The sequence below is a fragment of the Macaca fascicularis genome, chromosome 7 (genome assembly GCF_037993035.2).
Source record: "Macaca fascicularis isolate 582-1 chromosome 7, T2T-MFA8v1.1".
In the NCBI taxonomy this organism is placed as follows: Eukaryota; Metazoa; Chordata; class Mammalia; order Primates; family Cercopithecidae; genus Macaca; species Macaca fascicularis.
In genome coordinates this window covers 163,623,159-163,644,502 of record NC_088381.1, presented here as the reverse complement: position 1 = coordinate 163,644,502, position 21,344 = coordinate 163,623,159, and the positions used below count along the sequence as shown (strand labels likewise).

The window sequence follows — 21,344 nt, the reverse complement described above, 5'->3', positions numbered from 1 at the left end:
GAATGATATGGTTTGGCTCTGTGTCCCCCCTCCCCAAATCTCGACTTGAATTGTATCTCCCAGAATTCCCATAGGTTGTGGGAGGGACCCAGGGGGAGGTAATTGAATCATGGGGGCTGGTCTTCCCTGTACTATTCTCACAACAGTGAATATGTCTCATGAGATCTGAGGGTTTCTCAGTGGTCTCCTCTTTTGCTTCTTCCTCATTTTTCTCTTGCTGCTCCCATGTAAGAAATGCCTTTTGCCTCCTGCCACGATTCTGAGGTCTCTCCAGCTACATGGAGCTGTAAGTCCAATTAAACTTCTTTTTGTTTCCAGTTTCGGGTATGTCTTTATCAGCAGCGTGAAAAACAAACTAATACAGGGTGTGATGGTTAATACTGAGTGTCCACTTGATTGGATTGAAGGATACAAAGTATTAATCCTGGGTGTGTCTGTGAGAGTCTTGCCAAAAAAGACTAACATTTGAGTCAGTGGGCTGGGGAGGGCAGATCCACCCTTAACCTGGTGGGCACAATGTAATCAGCTGCCGGCAGATATAAAGCAGGCAGAAAAACGTGAAAAGGAGAGACTAGCCTAGACTGTCAGCCTGCATCTTTCTCCCTTGCTGGATCCTTCCTGCCCTCCAACATCAGACTCCAAGTTCTTCAGTTTTGGGACTCAGATTAGTTCTCCTTGCTCCTCAGCTTGCAGATGGCCTATTGTGGGACCTTAAGTTAATACTTAATAACTAATATATATATTAGTATATAGTTCTGTCTCTCTAGAGAACCCTGACTAATACACAGAGCTTCCCTCCTGGAGCAAGGACTCCACTCTAGAATGCAAACACAGCTTTGAGCTTTTGAAAGGAAAGTATAGCCTGCTATAAAAATTCTTCTAGAGACCAGTGTCCTCTGGACACCCCAACACACTTGTTGAATGTGTAGTGTGTATCAGGCACTTGCTGGAGAATGCAGAAATGATGATATCAAGAGGTCTAGTTATTCATGTTGGCATGGTACATCACATGCTGACCTCATTAACCCTCGTAGTACCCCTGTGGCTCATGTCATATTCCCATCCCATTTTACAGATGGCTTGGTGGCTGGGCTGTGGGCCCCTTGGCTCAAAATTCCAGACTGCTTTCTCTCCTTTCTCCTCTTGGACATCCTGGGAAGTTTTACAATCCATTCCTACTATGGGGAGCTGCAAGGAAAGCTGAGGTAGGAATATTTATATATATATATGTGTGTGTGTGTGTGTGTGTGTGTATGTGTATATATACGTGTGTGTGTGTGTATATATATTCACTCCTCCCAAATTTCAAGGGCCCACTGTGTGCCAGCCTCGATTCCACACATTTAGGGTATCAAAGCAGGAAAACATCTCTTGCCTTTGCTGAGCTCAAAGTGGGAAGTCAGACAGTTGAGGTGAGGACCCAGGGTGGGCACGGTTAGGGGTGGGTTGACATGATGGGTTGTGAAGTGACCAGTCTAAATAAAGACACAGGGGCCAAGTGCATACCAGAGGCACCACCCAAGGGCAGAGGGGACCAAGAGCCTTTGTCTTAATTGTCTCTGAAGTTCATCAGCTGAGACTGCACTTGGGTGCTTTTCAATGGACATCTGCTTTCATGAAGATGCCTCAGAGTGGAATGAGGGGTCATAGTGGGGTGCAGCCTGCTGCTCATAGAGGCCCAAGACCACCTGCCCAAATGATAGTCTCCAATGTTCAGTGAACAAGCTCCAGACTGAGGGTCACTGTGTCGGCCCTCCAAGGCCTTTGGTAGGCATCAGGCTTTCTCTGAGAGGAGGTGCAGATGTCCTCTTCTCTCCTTCCACAGCTAAGGTCCAGGGACTGGAGGCCAATCCCATTAGCATTCCACCTGGAGCCTGCTGCAGGAATGCTGAACACAGGCATTTAAAATCTGTGGGTGCAAGAATTGCTGGCTGTTCTCCCAAGGCAATCTAAATGTTGGTAGATTGAAGTCCTCAAGTGTTCTAGTCTGCTAACAAGGGACTAAATCACCTCTGAGAAACCAATTATGGTTCTGTAATAGCATCCCCAGGACTGAACCCCAAGTCAAATCCACCCACACGTAGCCTAACAGAGTTTGACACTTGATCCATTCCCGGAGTCATTGAACAAGCATTGGTGGAGTGCCCCTCACAGGCCGAGCGAGGTGTGGGCTCCCAGGCAGGGTGCTGGATAAGACCAAAGGGGGCTGGTACAAACCAGAAACGGCTTTATTTTCCCCAAACACTCTTTTGAATGTCCTTGTTCCTTTCCCAAAGTTCTCTCAGCAAACCCACAGCTTTCCAATCACTTTGTTATTATAAAGTCCAGCTCAGCCCAATTTAAAATTTCACTCTCACGTGTAGTCTACTTCTCATTTACGCCCAAGATACTTCAAAAGGGGCAGGGCATGGTCTGTTCCATAAACTCCAGAGGATAAATCTAGGAGGGTCCTGGTTCTTCTAGAACTAGTAACAGTCTTGGAGTGGGAAGCCCAGCCTTGGAACTTACCAGCTGTGTTACTTTGTGAAAGTAACTCAGCCTCTCAGATCTTCAACCCCTTCTTCTGTAAAAGAGGGAAAGTATTATTTCCTCTTTCCCCACCCTGGAGCTGTGGGGACGCCAAAGTTGATAAATGGAAGGGACCCGGTGGGAGGTAATTGAATCATGGGGGGCTGTTACCCCGATGCTGCTGTTCTCATGATAGGGAGTGAGTGCTCACAAGATCTGATGGTTTTCTAAAGGGCTTTTCCCCCTTTTGCTCAGCACTTCTTGATGCTGACATGTGAAGAAGGATGTGTTTGCTTCTCCTTCTGCCATGATTGTAAGTTTCCTGAGGCCTCCCCAGCCATGCTGAACTGTGAGTCAATTAAACCTCTTTCCTTTATAAATTACCCAGTCTCAAGTATGTCTTTAGTAGCAGCATCAGAACAGACTAATACACTACAAAAGGTAAAATAGTTACTTGACAGCAGTGAAATCTGGCAGTTACCACCTTAGCCAAGTGATCAAAATTAGCCTCCCCTGAATGGGACAAATTGACATCATGTGTCTCTTGACATAATAAGCTGAGAAGGCCATATACTCACCTTTGTGGTAACTGTGCCCCCAAAAATGCAAAACCTGAATCTACTCATAAAGAAATACCAGACAAATCTGAACTGAGAGACTTCATACAAAATGACTGATCTGTACTCTTGAAAAATATCAAGATTGTGAAGGACAAAAGAAGTCTGAGTAGCTGTTCCAGATTAAAAGAACCTGAAGAGACACAACAACTAAATGTAATGTATGATCCTGGATTGAATTCTGAACCAGAAAAAAATATATATGCATAATTATTTATTGTATAATAACATATAAATATTATATTTTAATGAATACATTTATTACATTTATTAAATAGATATATGCATTTATTTATTGTAATAGACATTATTGATAAAATGGTGAATCTGAATAAGATCTGTATGTTATGTAATAGTATTGTACCAATGTTAATTTCTTGGTTTTAATCATTGTTCTATGGTTAGATTAGAAAATGTCCTTTTTTTTGGAGACAGAGTCTCACTCTATCCCCAAGGCTGGAGTGCAGTGGCATGATCTTGGCTTGCTGAAACCTCTGCCTCCCAGGTTCAAGCGATTTTCATGCCTCAGCTTCCCGAGTAACTGGGATTATAGGCGCCTGCCACCACACCTGGCTAATTTTTTTTATATTTTTAGCAGAGACAGGGTTTTGCCATGTTGGCCAGGCTGGTTTTGAACTCCTGACCTCAGGTGATCTGCCCATCTCAGCCTCCCAAAGTGCTGGGATTACAGGCATAAGCCACTGTGCCTGGCCAGAAAATGTCCTTTTTTTCAAAACCAAGCTGAAGTATTTAGGAATAAAGGGACCCATATCTGCAGCTTACTCTGAACCGATTCAGAAAATAGTAATGTACATGGACACATACATGCACACATACACACACACAGATAATCAAAGGTGGTGTAATCAGATAAAAAATGTGGGAATCTGCTGAAGGGTATAAAGGAAATTTTTGTACTATTCTGGCAATTTTTCTCTAAATTTGAAATTGTTCCAAAATATAAAGTTTTTTTAAAAAAATATTGCATTGCCAACACACTTGATCATACAGAGGATACCTATAACTCTGAGTTGGAAAGTTATTTAAAAGAAGTAGGGTTTCTCTATTGAGATAAATATTTTAAAAAAGAAGTAGGGTTTGAATGTGAAGATATTTTCTAAATAATGAACCGATTTATTTCACTCATATTTTCTTTTCTATATATGCAGAAGCACAATAAATAATCAAAGTCTATGTCTAACTAAATTTAAAAGAGCTCTTTATAATGAGTTTACAACAAAAATTCTAAATGCGAAGGAAATACTATATTATAGTTTAATAGCTGTTTTTCTTTCTTTGTGGTACATAAAATAGTGATGCATCCTTGAATTATAAAAACAAAAAAAAAGTACATAAATATTTTTAACTCTAACTTTGCCACTGATTAAAATGTGTGACCTTGGGCAAGTCCTGTGAACACGTTTTCCTCATTAGTAAGACTGGATGACAATATCTTCTGTGCAGAGCTGTTGGTGTTATCAAACCCCAAATTTTAGGTTCATGTACCTGATACACAGCAAACCAAACACTGACACATCAGCACTTAGAAGCAGAGAAAGGTTTATTTGATTCGGCTAAAACAAGAAGGCAGGAGAAGCAGCCTCTCAAATCCAATCTGCCTTTTAACATAACTGGGGGCTTTTATGAGCAAAGTACGTATGCAGAAGATGGGTTCCCCCAACAATCAAAGCTGTTTGAGTTCCTTGGCCAAAACAAACTCCTAGATGCTATCAAGGAGGTCTGCATGACCTAAGGATCCTTGTTCTTTGAAAGAAAAACAGTTCGGCCGGGCGCGGTGGCTCACGCCTGTAATCCCAGCACTTTGGGAGGCCGAGGCGGGCGGATCACAAGGTCAGGAGATCGAGACCACGGTGAAACCCCGTCTCTACTAAAAATACAAAAAATTAGCCGGGCGCGGTTGTGGGCGCCTGTAGTACCAGCTACTCGGGAGGCTGAGGCAGGAGAATGGCGTGAACCCGGGAGGCGGAGCTTGCAGTGAGCCGAGATCGCGCCACTGCACTCCAGCCTGGGCGACAGAGCGAGACTCCGTCTCAAAAAAAAAAAAAAAAAAAAAAAAAAAGAAAGAAAAACAGTTCATCAATCTTGCAGGCAGCCCTGGGGGTTAGGATAGGAAGTTAATCAATTACTAGTGACTTCTCTTGTGCAATCAAGCATGCATGGAGGAAGAAAAGGACAAGGAAATAAGCAAAGTGAACATCTTATGATCTTTATAATAAAGGCTCAATTACATTGGGAGGATTAAAACATCATTGCAACAATAATACCAGTAACAACGACATTTAAACCATTGTGTCTACTTGTCAGGCACTGCACTGTCAAATACCAGCAGCAAGTCTGGCACAAAATAGATGCTCAGTAAATGGTAGCTATTGAATCAGGGCTACACATTTAATTGATATTATGATCAAGATGTTCAAGAAAAAAATACTATTATTTAATGTGGAATAAGTCTAGTCTTTCTCTTGAGCTCCTGCTGGTTAGGAGGCAAAAATGTTACTTGGATCCTGTTTAGAATATTCTCAGATTTGATCCCTCAAATTGTATCAGTCTTACTTATGCACCTGTCCTGTTGGCTGTCCTTGTGCTGCCCCTGACACCTGCCTGCTCCCTAAGGCAACGTGGGGAGAGGAACATATACATTCCAATGTGCTGTAAGGATAGAGATCCTGGCCCGTCCAGGAGAATAGGACCTGGAGGCCAGGAACATAAGGCTGATCCACGCTGACTTCCTAGAACAAAATCAAATGGAATATGAATGCCTTTGTAAACCGCACTTCATCCTCTCCATTTACACCATTTACACTTTGTAATTTCACATTTATCCTCTCCATTTACATCGACTGCACACCTGGTGATATCCTCTCCATTTACATAGACCACACACACCAAGGGATATCCTCTCCATTTACATAAACCGCACACACCAAATAACATCCTCTCCATTTACATAGGGCACATTCGGAGTAAATGACTTGTAACTTCTCTTCATTGTCTTCATTTACACAGAACATATAACAAGTAACCAGTGGAAAATGTCTAGAGAGTATTGAAACCCCAGAAAATTCTGTAACCGGGGCTCACGAGCCCCTATGCTCCGGCCTACTCCCACGCTGTGGGGTGTACTTTCGTTTTCAATAAATCTATGCTTTTGCTTTCCTCACCTTGTGCATTCTGTCCAATTCTTTGTTCAAGATGCCAAGAACCTGGACACCTTCCACCAATAACATCTGGATGTGCCGCTGGCATGCATGGGTCCCCACAGTCACCTCTCCCCCTGGAGCCCCTGGGGGCCAGGGTAACTCTCAGTCTGATCTTGGAGCTTGTTAGAGGTGCAGGATCCCTCCTGGATTGCCATTGCTGTCATCTCCAGCCAGCCCATTGGCCTGAGTGCCACCTTCCCTTGCCCAGGGAAGGCCCTTGGGCAGTTCATTCAGTCTCTGTACGACTCAGGAGAAAGCAAAAACTTAAGGTTCCTCAGCTGACTCTCCTGGCACCTTTCTGAAAGTGGGCTCCAGGACCAGAGGCAACAGCCCCCTCCTTGCCATGAATATCCTCATGGTTCCAACACCCTATCTTCCAGCCTTGGGCCCAGGAAGAAGAATCAGAAAACAAGCTTCTGCCTCATTGGCCTTCCAACCTCTAGCACCTCCTCCTTTCTCTCCCATGACTCTCCAGGTTCCCACGGGGCTGGCTGCTCTCCCAGAGCCTCCCTGACTCCACTCCCAGTGGTGGCCTGGCCTTCCCCAAGCAGACCACGGGGATCCCTAAGATCCTCTAGGCTTTGCCCTTTATGTGCTAATGCGGGAGACAAAGGAATCCCAGCACTTCTTCTCTTCTCAAAGCGTTCAAAACCAGGTCTCACACAGCCTCTCCTGCCTTGGGGCAATAAGCCTTCCGGCTCCCCTGGAGGGAGCAGCTGCAAGAAAACCTAATTCAAAGCAAGAAGTGAAAATGCAGTGGTTTAAATTTACAGAAAGATTCTCTCTGGTTCGTACCTTATCATAATTATGGCCCTGGGAATTGGGTGAGGTCTCCAGAGCTTCAGTACACACTTCAGGCAGAGCATTTGCAAATTCATGGTCTTAAATCCCTAGGACAGCAGGATATGAAGGAAAGTCAGGGAAGCAGAAGTCCTTAGCAGACCTGGGTCCTGAACTCTCCAGAGCTCATGGATCTTCTTGGATAATGAAATTCAGGGGTTGGAAGAGGCTATGTCTAAGGGAGGCTTTCAACTCCGAGAGTCTCTGGCCAAAGGTTCTAATTCCATGTACTTCCGATTTTTGATTAAAGCTGCCAAATACAATCACGATTTTAAAATTCAGGGTACTTAAGGAGTTTAGGATCCTAGGTTCTGCCAGAGTAACTCTCTGCAGGGATGTGGAATGGCTGCATCCATCTGCCCAGGAGAAAGAGGGATGGGTACCGGGGAGGGTACATTAGCAGGAAACTCTCCAGGGCAGATGAACACGAGGACAGAGCCCAGCTGAAGGGAACCAACGGGGAGTAGGAAAATCCAGAGCAAGATGGCAGATGTGAGAAACTGAGTGGGGTCAGCCAGAGAGTCTCACCAGCAAGTACAGAACCAGCTTTTGTCCCTTGCCATGCTCAGCAAGCCAGGAGCACATCGATCTGCTACAATAGCTGCCTACAGGATTTTCTGCCTCCATTCCTGGCCCCTCCAATCACTTCCCCACCCTACAGCCAGAGAACTCACCACCTTTTGGGATCTTCCCATTGATCAGGATAAAGACCATGGTTGACAAGGCCTTGCAGGGTCAACGCCCAGCAGTTCTCAACCCTGACTGCATATAGGAATCCTGCTGGTCCAATCCCAAGGATTCTGATTCAGTTAGTCTGGGATGAGGTCTCGGCATCAGTATATATGTGTGTGTCTGTATACCAGTATATATAATATACTAATACATATTTATATATACTGGTATATATACACACATATATACTGATATATTTTATCAGTAGTTTTATAATATAGTTATATTAATATATAAATATATATTAATAAAAATATATAAATATATCTATGTTATTTATATATGTATATGTTTATATATACTGATATATTAAATATATATTTATACTGATATATATTTATATCAGTATAAACATATTAAATATATTATATATAAATATATATAAACTATATGTTTTTATATATATTTAATCTCCTTGCATTAAGGACTTGCATTAAGGATTGAGAGCCCCCGGCTTTGGCCCTGCAAACTTCAACCTTATCTCATGACAGTCCCCCTCTCATTTTCTTTGTGGTGCAGCAACATTGCCCACTTTGCCCCAGTCTTTTTTTTTTTTTTTTTTTTTTGAGACAGAGTCTCGCTCTGTCACCCAGGCTGGAGTTCAGTGACGCAATCCCGGCTCACTGCAAGCTCTGCCTCCCAGGTTCATGCCGTTCTCCTGCCTCAGCCTCCCGAGTAGCTGAGACTACAGGCGCCCGCCACCGCGCCCGGCTAATTTTGTTTTTGTATTTTTAGTAGAGACGGGGTTTCACCGTGTTAGCCAGGATGGTCTCCATCTCCTGACCTTTTGATCTGCCCGCCTCGGCCTCCCAAAGTGCTGGGATGACAGGCGTGAGCCACGGCACCTGGCCTGCCCCCGTACTTCTAATATGTCAGTCTACCTTTCCCCTGGGCCACTGCACTTGTGTATCTCCTATGCCCGGAAAGCCTAGTCATTTCTCATACCTTGACTCAAACACCCCTTCTGGAGGGAAGCCTTCCCTGGCCTGCTGGACTAGACTATGTTATCCTCTTACACGCTGTATCCTCCAGGGTCCAGTTAGGAAAACAGAAGCAACTTTAGGTGTTTCAAGTAGAAAGAATTTAAATCCTAGAAGTTGGTTACACGGGTGAGGAAAATGGTGAGAAGCCCAATGGGATGCTGTAGCAATGACAGTGAACTGCTGTCACCCCTGAGGCTGGAAAGATAACAGACATTTGCCAGGAGCTAGAAGCTGGGGCAGCCTGGTAGGAGCGAGAATATAGAGAGAGCTGCCCCCTGGGGATGGAACCACAGAGGGAGGGTCTCTCTGACGAGACATAGAGCCAAGAACAGATACAGCCATTGTGGGAGATGGTAACCAAAGCAGAGAGAGAGAGAGAGCGAGAGAGAGAGAAAACACCCTGGTTTCTTCCTTCCTTCCACCTTTGAGTTTCCCACCAGTGCTTCCCATTAGCCCAAACTACCAAGAACCCAGAGGGCAAAGGAGCCCGGGAAATCTAATTCTACATGATACCGAGCAAAGCCGATGTTCCAGCTGGCTGCGTCTGTTACAGTAGGTAGTCAGGCAGACATAAGCAGGGCAGGAGAGGGCTCCTCCCAACCAGGAATGTCAGGTGACGGTCAGGTGATGGTCAGGTGGTCATTAACTGTCTCTCTAAAATAATAATTGGTTACAGCCAGCACCAGGGAAAGGCAGTCTCCCAACCGATAGAAACATCTGAAACTGATGATCAGTAGCTTCCCAATAAGGTCTCAGGAGTTGGACGCATGGGCTCAGCATGAACACTGAGAGGCAAAATGGTGGAGTTTAACTGGTATATGACCTTCCTCTAGAAACATTCAGCTGGTAAGGGAAGAACGCCTTAAGCGAACATGCACGCAACTCCAGTAAACACTGTGCATGTTCCTGTCCCAATGCTGGTAGACCACTGCGCATGCAAACAGCCCACCCCAGGGAAGAATCAGGAGAGAAGAGACCCCACAAGCATGCCAACACATAAAACCCCAAGTCAGGAGTCAAACCATGCACTTGAATCAAGTCACCCACTTAGCTCTCTTTCAAGTGTATTTTACTTTCTTTCATTCCTGCTCTAAAACTTTTATTTTTATTATTTTTATTTTATTTATTGATTGAGATGGAGTCTCCCTCTGTTGCCCAGGCTGGAGGGCAATGGTGCAATCTCTGCTCACTGCAGCCTCTGCCTACTGGATTCAAGCGATTCTCCTGTCTCAGTCTCCTGAGTAGCTGGGATTACAGGTGCCTACCACCACACCCAGATAATTTTTGTATTTTTAATAGAGATGGGGTTTCACCATGTTGGCCATGGTTGGCCAGGCTGGTCTGGAACACCTGACCTCAAGTGATCCGCCCACCTCGGCCTCCCCTAGGATTTCAGGTGTGAGCCACCTTGCCTGGCCTGCTCTAAAACGTTTAAATAAACTTTCACTCCTGCTCTAAAATTTGCCTCAGTCTCTCACTCTGCCTTATGCCCCTCAACTGAATTCTTTCTTTTGAGGAGGCAAGAATTGAGGTTGCTGCTGACCTGTATAATTTTACTGCTACTAACACATCAAACCACCCCAAAACTGAGTCACTTAAAACAATTTATGATTATCATTCATGGTTCTGTGGGTTGATGTGGCTCAGCTAGGAAGTAAGTTCTCACTTGGGCTCTCTCACATGGTTTCAGTCATATGGCGGCCGAGGTGCAGTCACCTGAAGGCTCAACTGGGCCTGCTGTCCAAGTTGGTGCAGACACAATGCTTTCAGTTGACACTGGCTGTCAGCTGGAAGCTCAGCTGGAGCTATAGGAACCAAAAGTCCCACACATGGCCTTTGTATGGGCTTGGGGCTGTCTCACAGCGTGGTGGCTGGATTCCCAAAGGGTGTATATCAACAGCAAGCTTTGCAGGAGACTCAGGTGGCAGTTATAAAGCTTCTTATGACCTAGCCTTGGATATCATCACTTGTATCTATTGGTCAAAGCTCAAATCGGATTCAAGGAGTTAGAAGAAGAGGCTTCACTTCTCGATGGGAAAGTAGCATGTGCGTACAGGTAAAATGATTAATAATGGTTATCTTTGGAGGCAAGCTAGCAACATCCAGCCTCTAGCCACTATTTATATTCTTTTCACATGCAAAATTGATTCACTGCCTCCAAAGACATCCAAACTTTCAGTCCACTACGGCAGAAGGTCAGGCTTATGGTCCAGGACCTCATGGTAGAGATGAAGTGCAGGTGTGGATGAGGCTCTTTGGGTACCACTTCTCAGGTGCAGTTCCTCTCAATCTAAAAACATGAAAATGACACAATCGTGTCTCCCCTCATGTACCACTGCTAGTACACAATGGGGAGAGAGTAAAAGGATAAATAAAATAGCATTCCCATCTAAGGGGTATAGTGGGGAATGAGAGGTACGTACGCAGCACCAGTGTGAACAGCACAGTGGAAGAAGGGATTATAAAACAAAACAAACAAAAGACCAAAAAACGAGAAAGGGGCTGTCTCTTGAGGAAGTCCTCCCAGAAACTAACATGACATCTTAGCTCAGATCCCGCTGGGTGGGACATATCACATGGCCTCACATAGCTACGAGGGAGCTGAGGAATGGAGTCTTTCTTCTGGACTGCCCTGTGCCTGGCAAAAACCTGTTACACAAAAAGGGGGAGGATGAATGTTGAGGGACTTCACCACAAAGAGGTTAAATAATTTACCTAAGCCTCCAGAGGCAAAAAGTGCCAGAGCTTGGACTCGAATCCAAGCAGTCTGGCTGAAGAGTCTCCCCTTTGAGCCATTCCTTTCTGGTAGGGTTGGCAATCTATGGGCCAAATTCAACACACTGAGTGTTTTTGTAAATATTTATTTGAACACAGCCATGCCCTTCTGTTTACATATTGGCTATGGCTGTTTTTGTACTATACAAGCAAAGTTGAGGCTGGACGTTAGTGACTCACGCCTGTAATCCCAGCACTTTGGGAGGCCAAGGTAGGAATAGCACTTGAGCTCAGGAGTTTGAGACCAGCTTAGACAACATAGCAAAACCCCATCTTTACTAAAAATACAAATATTAGTCAGGTGTGGTGGAACATACTTGTAATCCCAGCTACTTGGGTGGCTGAAGCAGGAGAGTTGCTTGAACCCAGGAGGCAGAGGCTGCAGTAAGCTGAGATCGCGCCACTGCACTCCAGCCTGGGTGAGATAGCAAGACTCTGTCTCCAAAAAAAGCAAAAGAAAAGAAAAGGAAAAAAAAAAAAAAGAAAGAAAAGAAAAAGAACATTGAGTAGTTGCAATAGAGAACATATGGCCAGCAAAACCAAAAATATTTATGCTTTTATGCTTTACAGAAAAAGCTTCCAACTCCTGTACCATATTGACTACATTAGAGGAGATAAAATATGTAAAATGATTGGCACAGTTTCTGACCCAGAACGAATACTAAAAAAATACTATTCATGTTGCCGTTGTTACATAACTGATAATATTGGCGTTGGCATTAGAATCAGCACCAGCATCCGATCGGCATCACTATCAGCATCTCACCAGACTGCCTTTCAAGGGAGAAGCAGACATCCCACTGCCAGGGTGAGGCTGACGGAGAGATGAGCAAATACTCCCAGAGTCCTCAGCAAACGCCTTTCCCTCTGCCAGGTGCCGGCGGAGAGGTGAGGTTGGTGACCACTGGCTCTCAGAAGGTGGAATCGGAAGCATCTCCTGCCAAACGGCCCCCATGTTTTGCAGGGCTGAGGACAGGCTGAAATTGCAGCTATTTTTCAATGCCTTGAATGTGTGTAGGTGATCATAAGTTAAAAAGAGAATCTGTAGACAAAATGATTCTAAAGTTCATCAGGAAGAGGAAGCTGGAAAGAGAACCAAGAAAAGTTAGAAAAAAGAAATGAAGGCTGGGTACGGTGGCTCACGCCTGTAATCCTGGCACTTCGGGAGGCCGAGGCGGGCAGATCACCTGAGGTCAGGAGGGCAAGACCAGCCTGGCCAACATAGCGAAACCCTGTCTCTACTAAAAATACAAAAATTAGTTGGGTGTGGTGGCATGCACCTGTAATCCCAGCACCTTGGGAGGCCAAGGCGGGCAGATCACCTGAGGTCAGGAGGGCAAGACCAGTCTGGCCAACATGGTGATACTCTGTCTCCACTAAAAATACAAAATTTAGCCAGGTGCGGTGGCAGGTGCCTGTAATCCCAGCTACGAGTTACTTGGGAGGCTGAGGGAGGGGAATGGCTTAAACTCAGGAGGTTGCACTGAGCTGAGATCGCGCCACTTCACTCCAGCCTGGGCAACACTACAAGACTCTGTCTCAAAAACAAACAAACTAACAAAAACAAAACAAAACAAAACAAAACTGTAAAACATGAAAGATGAAAGATACTCTGCCAGGATTTTTAGATTATGGTATCTCATTTAATCCTCACAGTAACTCCATCAGGGAGAGACTATTATTAAGCCCGCTTTAGAGATGAGAAGGCAAAAATTCAGAGATGACAAAGAATCTCCAAGGATTATAGATTTAGGTACATCTATATCTACACATATACCTATACCTATGCCTACGCCTAAATCTATGCCCATACCTGTACCTAGATAAATGGTTTGAGAATGCATTTGATTGCGGGTGTTTTTTTCAATCAGATCCTAGATCTCTGCCTTCCGCCTGATGCCTCCGGAAACGCTGGTCCCCTGGGAAATGCCATGAATGTGGTTAGTGTGATTAACTCATCACGCTGCCCGCACACTGTGATCTCTGTCTATCAAAAAAGGTTGATTTGAAGACACCTGTAGTTTTTGGGAAATGTTGATATTAAACAAATAACCCCCAGCCCCCTAAATGTTGATATTTAGAAAATAATTCCCCAAAATTATTTTACGCACATACAGCGAGAGAGAGAGGGAGAGAGAGAGAGAAAGAGAGAGAGAGAGAGAAAGGTTGTTTAATGCCCAGGATCAAGAAGGTCTGCATATATTCAGCAAGAAGCTTTATCATCCCAAACCTGAGGCTGAGCCATGATTAGTAAATTCTAAGCCTCTTCTTCTCCCTACTATTTATTACTAGGGCTTAGAACATCTCAAACTGTCGGGTCACTTATGTGATCCAAATGGCAGGACTGATCAAAGACTCTCACAACCTGTATGCTATATTAAAATATATTTCACACACCAGTGGTGATTAGAAACTGCAAGGGGCTTCCAAGCCCCTCTCACATGACTAGACTTGATGAATAATTCCTCACAGTGGCTGATAGCACTTGGCCCCCACAGTCTGCATACTAGATGGGTTTCATGTCAACTTAAAAAAAGATGCCAGGGTTTATCTCTCAGACTTTCTCTCCCCACTCTCCACTATGACCACACAAATGGAAACACCACTCCATTGCATGTACATTCGTACAGTGTTGGTGATCTCTGTCATTAGGCCAAGGAACCCCAGGCAATAGAAAAGTGTAAAACCCACCCGTGACTGGCCCAGGGAATGCCAGCTCCCAGGCCATGGTGCAGAAAGTTGGACTTTATACTCAGCTGCTGCTTCTCCCTTATCTCAACATCTCCAATTCTGTCTTTTAATTATGTCTCATACCCTTTGTCTCCACCACTACTGTCATCATTAAAGGTGATGAAAAACTCTTAATAACTTAAACGCATGGCAGAGTAGGAAAAGTAGAATAAGTAACATCTTAGGTATTCAATTTGTTTGATATCTCCTATGTGCTGGGCACATTATATATAAGCTCTCTTTTCATTCTTTTCACAACTCTATAGGCAGAAAGATATTATTACCACCATATTACATGAAGATGGTGAAACTGAGCCTCAGAGATGTGAAATAACAGTTCCATGGTCCCCAGAGCTAGAATCAAAACTTCAATCTGAGTTTTCTATTCAAAGTCCAATATTTGGATTCAATCCAATAAGTATTTTTGAGCATCCACTGTGTGCTAAATATTCTCCCAGGTACTGGGAAAATAGTCATGAATAACAACAACAAAATGGTTTGTCCAACTTTCACCTCTGTATAGAATGCAGTAGGTCATAGCAGCCTGGGTTCCTGCGGTAACAACTAGGAAAAAAAATGGAAAAGTTACCAAAATTTTACTCTACAGACATTGAAAAGCTGTGGAATCAGCAAAGGACAAGATGAACTAACGTTCATAGAGTTGAGGAAATAGAGAAAATTTATATTCAGGAGGGCCATGTTCAAAGACCAGATATAAACCAGAGGTGGACTGAACCTACATAAGGTCCACCCCAGCCATGATCCAGCCCAGTTGCTGGGGAAAGAGGAAAACTCTGGTGGAAAATAGCATCATCTACAGCCTTGATGGATCTTACACAAAACAGTCATCATACAATTTTTTTAAAATGTGACCTTCAAAGGAGAAGAAAAAGTAACCAGAAGGAAAAATGGACAATAGAGGCAGACCCAGAGATGCCATAAATTCTGAAGTTAGTCAAGAGGGATGTTGAAGTACTGATTATGAATACATTAAAAATAGAAGAAATGATGAACAAAAGATCAAAATGGAGAATTTAAGTCAAGAATTTGCAATTTACGAAAAAAGCGGCCAGGCGTGGTGGCTCATGCCTATAATCCCAGCGCTTTAGGAGGCCGAGGCAGGCGGATCACCTGAGGTCGGGAGTTCGAGACCAGCCTAACCAACACGGAGAAACCCCGTCTCTACTAAAAACACAAAATTAGCCGGTGCAGTGGTGCATGCCTGTAATCCCAGCTACTCGAGAGGCTGAGACAGGAGAATTGCTTGAACCCGGGAGGTGGAGGTTGCAGTGTGCCAAGATTGCGCGATTGTACTCCAGCCTGGGCAACGAGCAAAACTCCTTCTCAAAAAAAAAAAAAAAAAAAAAAAAAAAAAAGAAAGAAAGAAAGAAAAAAGAAAATAGCATTCTAGACCTGAAAAACATAATATCTAAAATTGAGGACTCATTAGATGGGTTTAATAGCAGAATGCACACCGCTAAATACAGAATTAATAAACTTGAAGATAGGTCAATAGAAAATATCCAAACTGAAGCATGCAGAAAACAAAAAGAGTGGAAAGAACAGAACAGAGTAAAAGAGACATGCAAGACATGAGAAAATGGCCTAACATTGTGTAACTAGAGTCCCATAAAACAGGAGAGAGATCGGGGCAGACCTAGAACTTGGAGAGATAATGGCTGAGAATTTTCCAAAACTGCTGAAAGATATCCACCTACAAGTTCACAAAGTTCTATGAGCTCGAGTGGAGCCTTGGGCGCTTGGCCAACAGCTGCCCACGTACCTATTCTTTCTCAGGTGACTGGTTTTCTGGTTGGCTCCTGCCAACTTTGTCTTTAGATTTTAATCACTTAACAAGCACAACTGAGCCTTTTTTTTTTTTTTTTTTTTTTTTAGGACAGATTCTTGCTCTGTCACCCAGGCTGGAGTGCAATGGTGTGATCTCAGCTCACTGCAACCTCCACCTCATGGGTTCAAGCAATTCTCCTATCCCAGCCTCCCTAGCAGCTTGGATTACAGGCATACACCACCACACCCAGCTAATTTTTGTATTTTCATAGAGATGAGTTTTTGCCATGTTGGCCAGCCAGGCTTGTGTCAAACTCTTGACCTTGGGTGATCTGCCCACCTGAGCCTCACAAAGTGCTGAGATTACAGGTGTGAGCCACCCTGCCCAGCCTCACCAAGCCTTTTATAGACCTGGCACTATGCTGGGTGGGGGACACAGACGATCAGACTGGCCACTGCCCTTGGAAGCTGCCTAGCTCCTGGTGGATGGCAGTAGGCCATGCAGAGCCAGAGTTGGACTCCCAGTTCGCTGGTTTCCAATCCAGTGCCCTTCCAGGGCCCATGAATGCATGTTAAGATGCACTGGGGAACGCTCACCAAGGCACCAAGTCAGAAGTGAGAAAAACAGGTCTTCTTTGCTGTGATCCTTATTTCTTGGACTCCCACAGCCTTGAGACAATATGAGCCAGAGTAGTGTTGGGCCTGGAGCTCCCTCTCCAGTTTTATTGCTGAAAATGCAGCCCCCATTCCATGTCCACAAGAGACGGTGTCTCCCATTCTGCTCTGTGGTCAAGGCTGATTTGGCTGCTATTAATGTCCCTGGTGTGAAACAGGTTCCTCTTCCAACATGCCCAGAGTCAAGAGCTGGAACCCCACCCCAGGGGGTTCCAGCTCTTGCAGGGCCCAGCCTTCCTCTCTCCCTCTTCCTCTTGTGTCCAAGTCCTTTCCACTCATCCCATGTGTCCTTCCAATTTCACCTGAAGTATAACTTCCTCCTGGAAGCCTTACTTGACCACCCCACACCCAGGTCTCCTTTCATGGAAATAGCCTCCCTCTCCTTCAGTGCCCTTCTATCATCAATGGGATGAGCTGATTAAGGCCTGGCTCCCACTAGCTACCTGTGCACAGCAGCCGAGCACAGTTTAGCTCTCTATTGTGTCGCTGATGCCTTGCACAGTACCTGGCATACAGTGTATATTATATATAAAAGTGCTTTGATGAATGAATGAATGGAGGGATCGATGAATGAATGAAGACACCTAGACCCATACTAGACAGGTGGGATTGTTGAGCAAAGGTGCCAGGGAATCCCTCTTTCATATTTCCTGATATAGCAACACCAATTAAAGGCCCCGGGTTAAACAGTAGCAGTTCCTGGCCATTTAACAAACATTCCAGCTCTGTGTTAGGAGCTACCACTGAGAAGGGCTTGGGGATAGGGTGGGGGCCAAATGTGTTTTCTAGAAAACTTCTTATAAACAATTGATATCAATTTCTCAACAATTGTTCCCACTTAATGATGATGATGATATAAGATAATATTTATTCAGAGCTTCCAATGCACCAGGTTCTGTTCTGGACATATTACATGCATTTTTTTTTCTTTAAAATTCACAAATACCCAATTAGGTATTACTCCTTTTTTTTTTTTTTTTTTGAGATGGAGTCTTGCTCTGTCGCCCAGGCTGTAGCACAGTGGCGCGATCTCGGCTCACTACAACCTCCCCCTCCCCAGTTCAAACGATTCTCCTGCCTCAGCCTCCTAAGTAGCTGGGATTACAGATGCACACCACACAGCTGGCTAATTTTTTTTTTTTTTTTTTGAGATGGAGTCTTACTCTGTCACCCAGGTTGGAGTCCAGTGGCGTGATCTTGGCTCACTGCAAGCTCCGCCTCCCGGGTTCACGCCATTCTCCTGCCTCAGTCTCCTGAGTAGCTGGGACTACAGGCACCCGCCACCACACCCGGCTAATTTTTTTGTATTTTTAGTAGAGATGAGGTTTCACCGTGTTAGCCAGGATGGTCTCGATCTCCTGACCTCGTGATCCACCTGCCTCAGTCTCCCAAAGTGCTGGGATTACAGGCGTGAGCCACTGCGCCTGGCCACACCTGGCTAATTTTTAAACATTTTTAGTTGAGATGGGTTTTCACCATGTTGGCCAGGCAGGTCTCGAACTCCTGACCTCAAGTGATCCACCCACCTTGGCCTCCCAAAGTGCTGGGATTACAGGTGTGAACCACTGCACTTGGCTTATTCTTTTATTTATTTATTGTTATTAGAGTCAAGGTCATATTATGTGGCCCGGGGTGGTCTTGAACTCCTGAGCTCGAGCAATCCACCCTCCTCAGCCTCCCACAGTGTCAGGATTACAGATGTGAGGCACTGTACCCAACCAGGTGTTACTCTTCTCCCCTCTGACAGGTGGAAAGGCCTGTGGAGTAGAGGGAAGGGGCAGGTTTGCCCAGGGTCTCACAGTAAGAGGCAGGCGCCATACTGGGTACTGCCTGATCCCAAACCCACAGCGAGGGGAACCCGTGACGCTCGATCCCCATGGCACACAGCAGTGAGCGTGGACCCTGGGGCTCAGACCGCACCCCCAGATGCAGTTTTTTGTGAGGCCAATAACGCCATCATCACTCTGACCCCACGAACGCAGCCCAACCCAACAGAAGCCAGTTAGCAAGACTGTTCTCAGCAAGCCACTCCCAGCAGGGACACAGCTGCAGCTGGCTACTTTTCTCCCCAAAACCCCTGTTTCGGGGCATTGACTCATTGACATTGCGAACTGCCAAGGCAGAAGGCAGCCATCCAGCATCCTTGTCTTTATTTTTCCTGACACCGGGACCTCTGAATCCTACACATTTACCAACATCTCGGAGGGTGTGTGGGCCAGGTCTTTGCAGCTGCCAGTGGATTTCCACGGGCATTTGGAGGGACTGGGATGGTCTACCCCCACCACTCCCTGCCCGTGAGATATCCCAGGTACCTTCTCAGCAAAGCTCAGCCTCATGGGTGTCCTTTCTGGGGTCATGGCAGCGCGGGGGGAACTAAGAGCAGGTGTGTAGCCACCGGCAGGTGTCAGCCCCTTTGGATTGGAACTAGCTCAAGGACTTTAGACAAGGCACTTCTTTTTCTAAGCTTAAGTTTTAAAAATTGGCCTGTTAAGAACTAAGTCACCACATAAAAGTGACGATTTGCTGTGATTTTCTTTTTATTCATTCACTCACTCATTCAGTATTTACTGCGTACCTATGCTAGGCTTCACACTCAGTTTGTTACCAGAAGGGTTTTTTTGTCTGTTTGTTTGTGTGTTTGTTTGTTTTTGAGATGGAGTCTTGCTCTGTCACCCAGGCTGGAGTGCAATGGCGCAATCTCAGCTCACTGCAACCTCTGCCTCTGGGTTCAAGCAATTCTTCTACCTCAGTCTCCTGAGTAGCTGGGATTATAGGCACCCACCATCTGGCTAATTTTTGTATTTTTAGTAGAGACGAGGTATCACCTTGTTGGCCAGGGTGGTCTTGAACTCCTGACCTCAGGTGATCTGCCCACCTCAGCCTCCTAACATGCTGGGATTACAGGAGTGAGCCACCATGCCTGGCCCAGTAAAGGATCTTGACTGCAAGTTGTCCAGGTTCTTGGTGTTTTGAGCAAAGAATTGGACAAAATGCACAGCAAAGCAAGGAAAGAATGAACACCTGAAAGCAGAGATTTATTGAAAATGAAAGTATACTCCACAGGGTGGGAGTGACCAGAGCAGCAGCTCAAGGGCCCTGTTAACAGAATCTTCTGAGGTCCAAGTACCCACCTGCTGGAGGTTTCCCACTGGCCACTTGGTGTTCACCCCATGCAAATGAAGTGGTGGCCAGTGATCAGTCTCATTGTTGCAGAAAGTGCCCACAGGGCTGGGCTTGATGTGTCACGTCCTTGGTCCTCACAACAGGTATTGAGTGCGTTTGTACCCTGACAGAACCTGGGGCTCTGAGGCCATGTGTAATTTGCCTGTGATCACTCAGCTAATAGGAGGGGTGCAGGACCCGAACCCAGGCTCACTGCTTCTAAGCCATTCTCCTAACCATTGTGCAATGGTGCTTTCCTAGAGCCCTTACAATTCAGTAGCGTTGACAACACTCGTACAGCTAAGCCTGATGTCGGGCTGGTCATACAGAGTGAGTAGGATTTCAGAGGAGGCAGGCAGCAGGTTTTATCTAGATGGACCAGGGAAGACTTGGAGGAAGACATCATATTGAGCCTGATTTTACAGCAGGGCAAAGCTTCCGCCTTCCCCCTCCACTCCTACTGCTTTGGCTACGCCACTACTCCGGGTACCTCTGGGAATTTACATTCTAGTGGAGGCAACAAGTGACCTCCCAAGGGCTGAGATAGTGAAGGGATGGGGACCCAGGAGACACGCATCGGGATAGAGGGACATGACCTACGCTCCCCGAAGACAGGTGTTTTCAGCTGAGCCCAATGGGATGAGTACTTTTATCTGGATGAGAGAAGGTTCAAAGAGAGAAAATGAGCTCCCGAAGAGGACAGCATTTTTTAGACCCAAGGGATGAGGGAGCCTGGAGCCTGCAGAATGAAAGCGGCTGAAGGTGAGGGAGCACAGACAGCCAAAGGAGACATCACCAGAGCGGGGCCAGAGCCACGGGGCCTCAGCAGCCACTGCCGGGGTCGTCCTGGGCTTTCTGGCACAAAGAGAACCACTGCATGGTTGAATCCAGGATGAGTTACAGGTGTGTGGTTTCTGAAGCCTGGGTAATGGACAGGTGGGGCTAGTTAGGCAATACGGGGTATGGTAAGGGGTTGGTGTGGAGAGAAGAAATGCAATTCAAGAGATATTTGGGGGCAGATACCAACAGGACTTGTTTGGATTGAAAGAAGGAGGCAAATGGGGTTCCCAGGTGTCTGGCTGGGGCAACTGATTTGACAGTAGCTTTCGACAGTGAACTACTTGGAAATTGCAATTCGTGTGTGACATGTCGCATTTTCCAGCACACCATCATGTGTATTCTTAGAGTCGTCATTCATGCGGGAGATGAAGGTGCTATCAAAGGACCCTGACAGACAGTGCAGGGATAATCTGTTCTGAATATGGCAGAGTCAAACCCCAAGGTCTTGGGGAGTCCTTAAACAACTGAGATTA

The 21,344-nt window shown here is 45.5% G+C and overlaps 1 long non-coding RNA gene across 1 annotated transcript; it reads right to left on the bottom strand.

Moving 5' to 3' along the window:
- Positions 1-1,372: 1,372 nt before the first annotated feature.
- Positions 1,373-9,859, bottom strand: LOC123574396 (uncharacterized). The gene is made up of 3 exons (XR_006699244.2): positions 9,617-9,859; positions 2,509-2,563; positions 1,373-1,909 (listed from the first exon to the last, which is right to left on the bottom strand). It is a non-coding gene; the product is annotated as an uncharacterized lncRNA (long non-coding RNA).
- Positions 9,860-21,344: the final 11,485 nt, after the last annotated feature.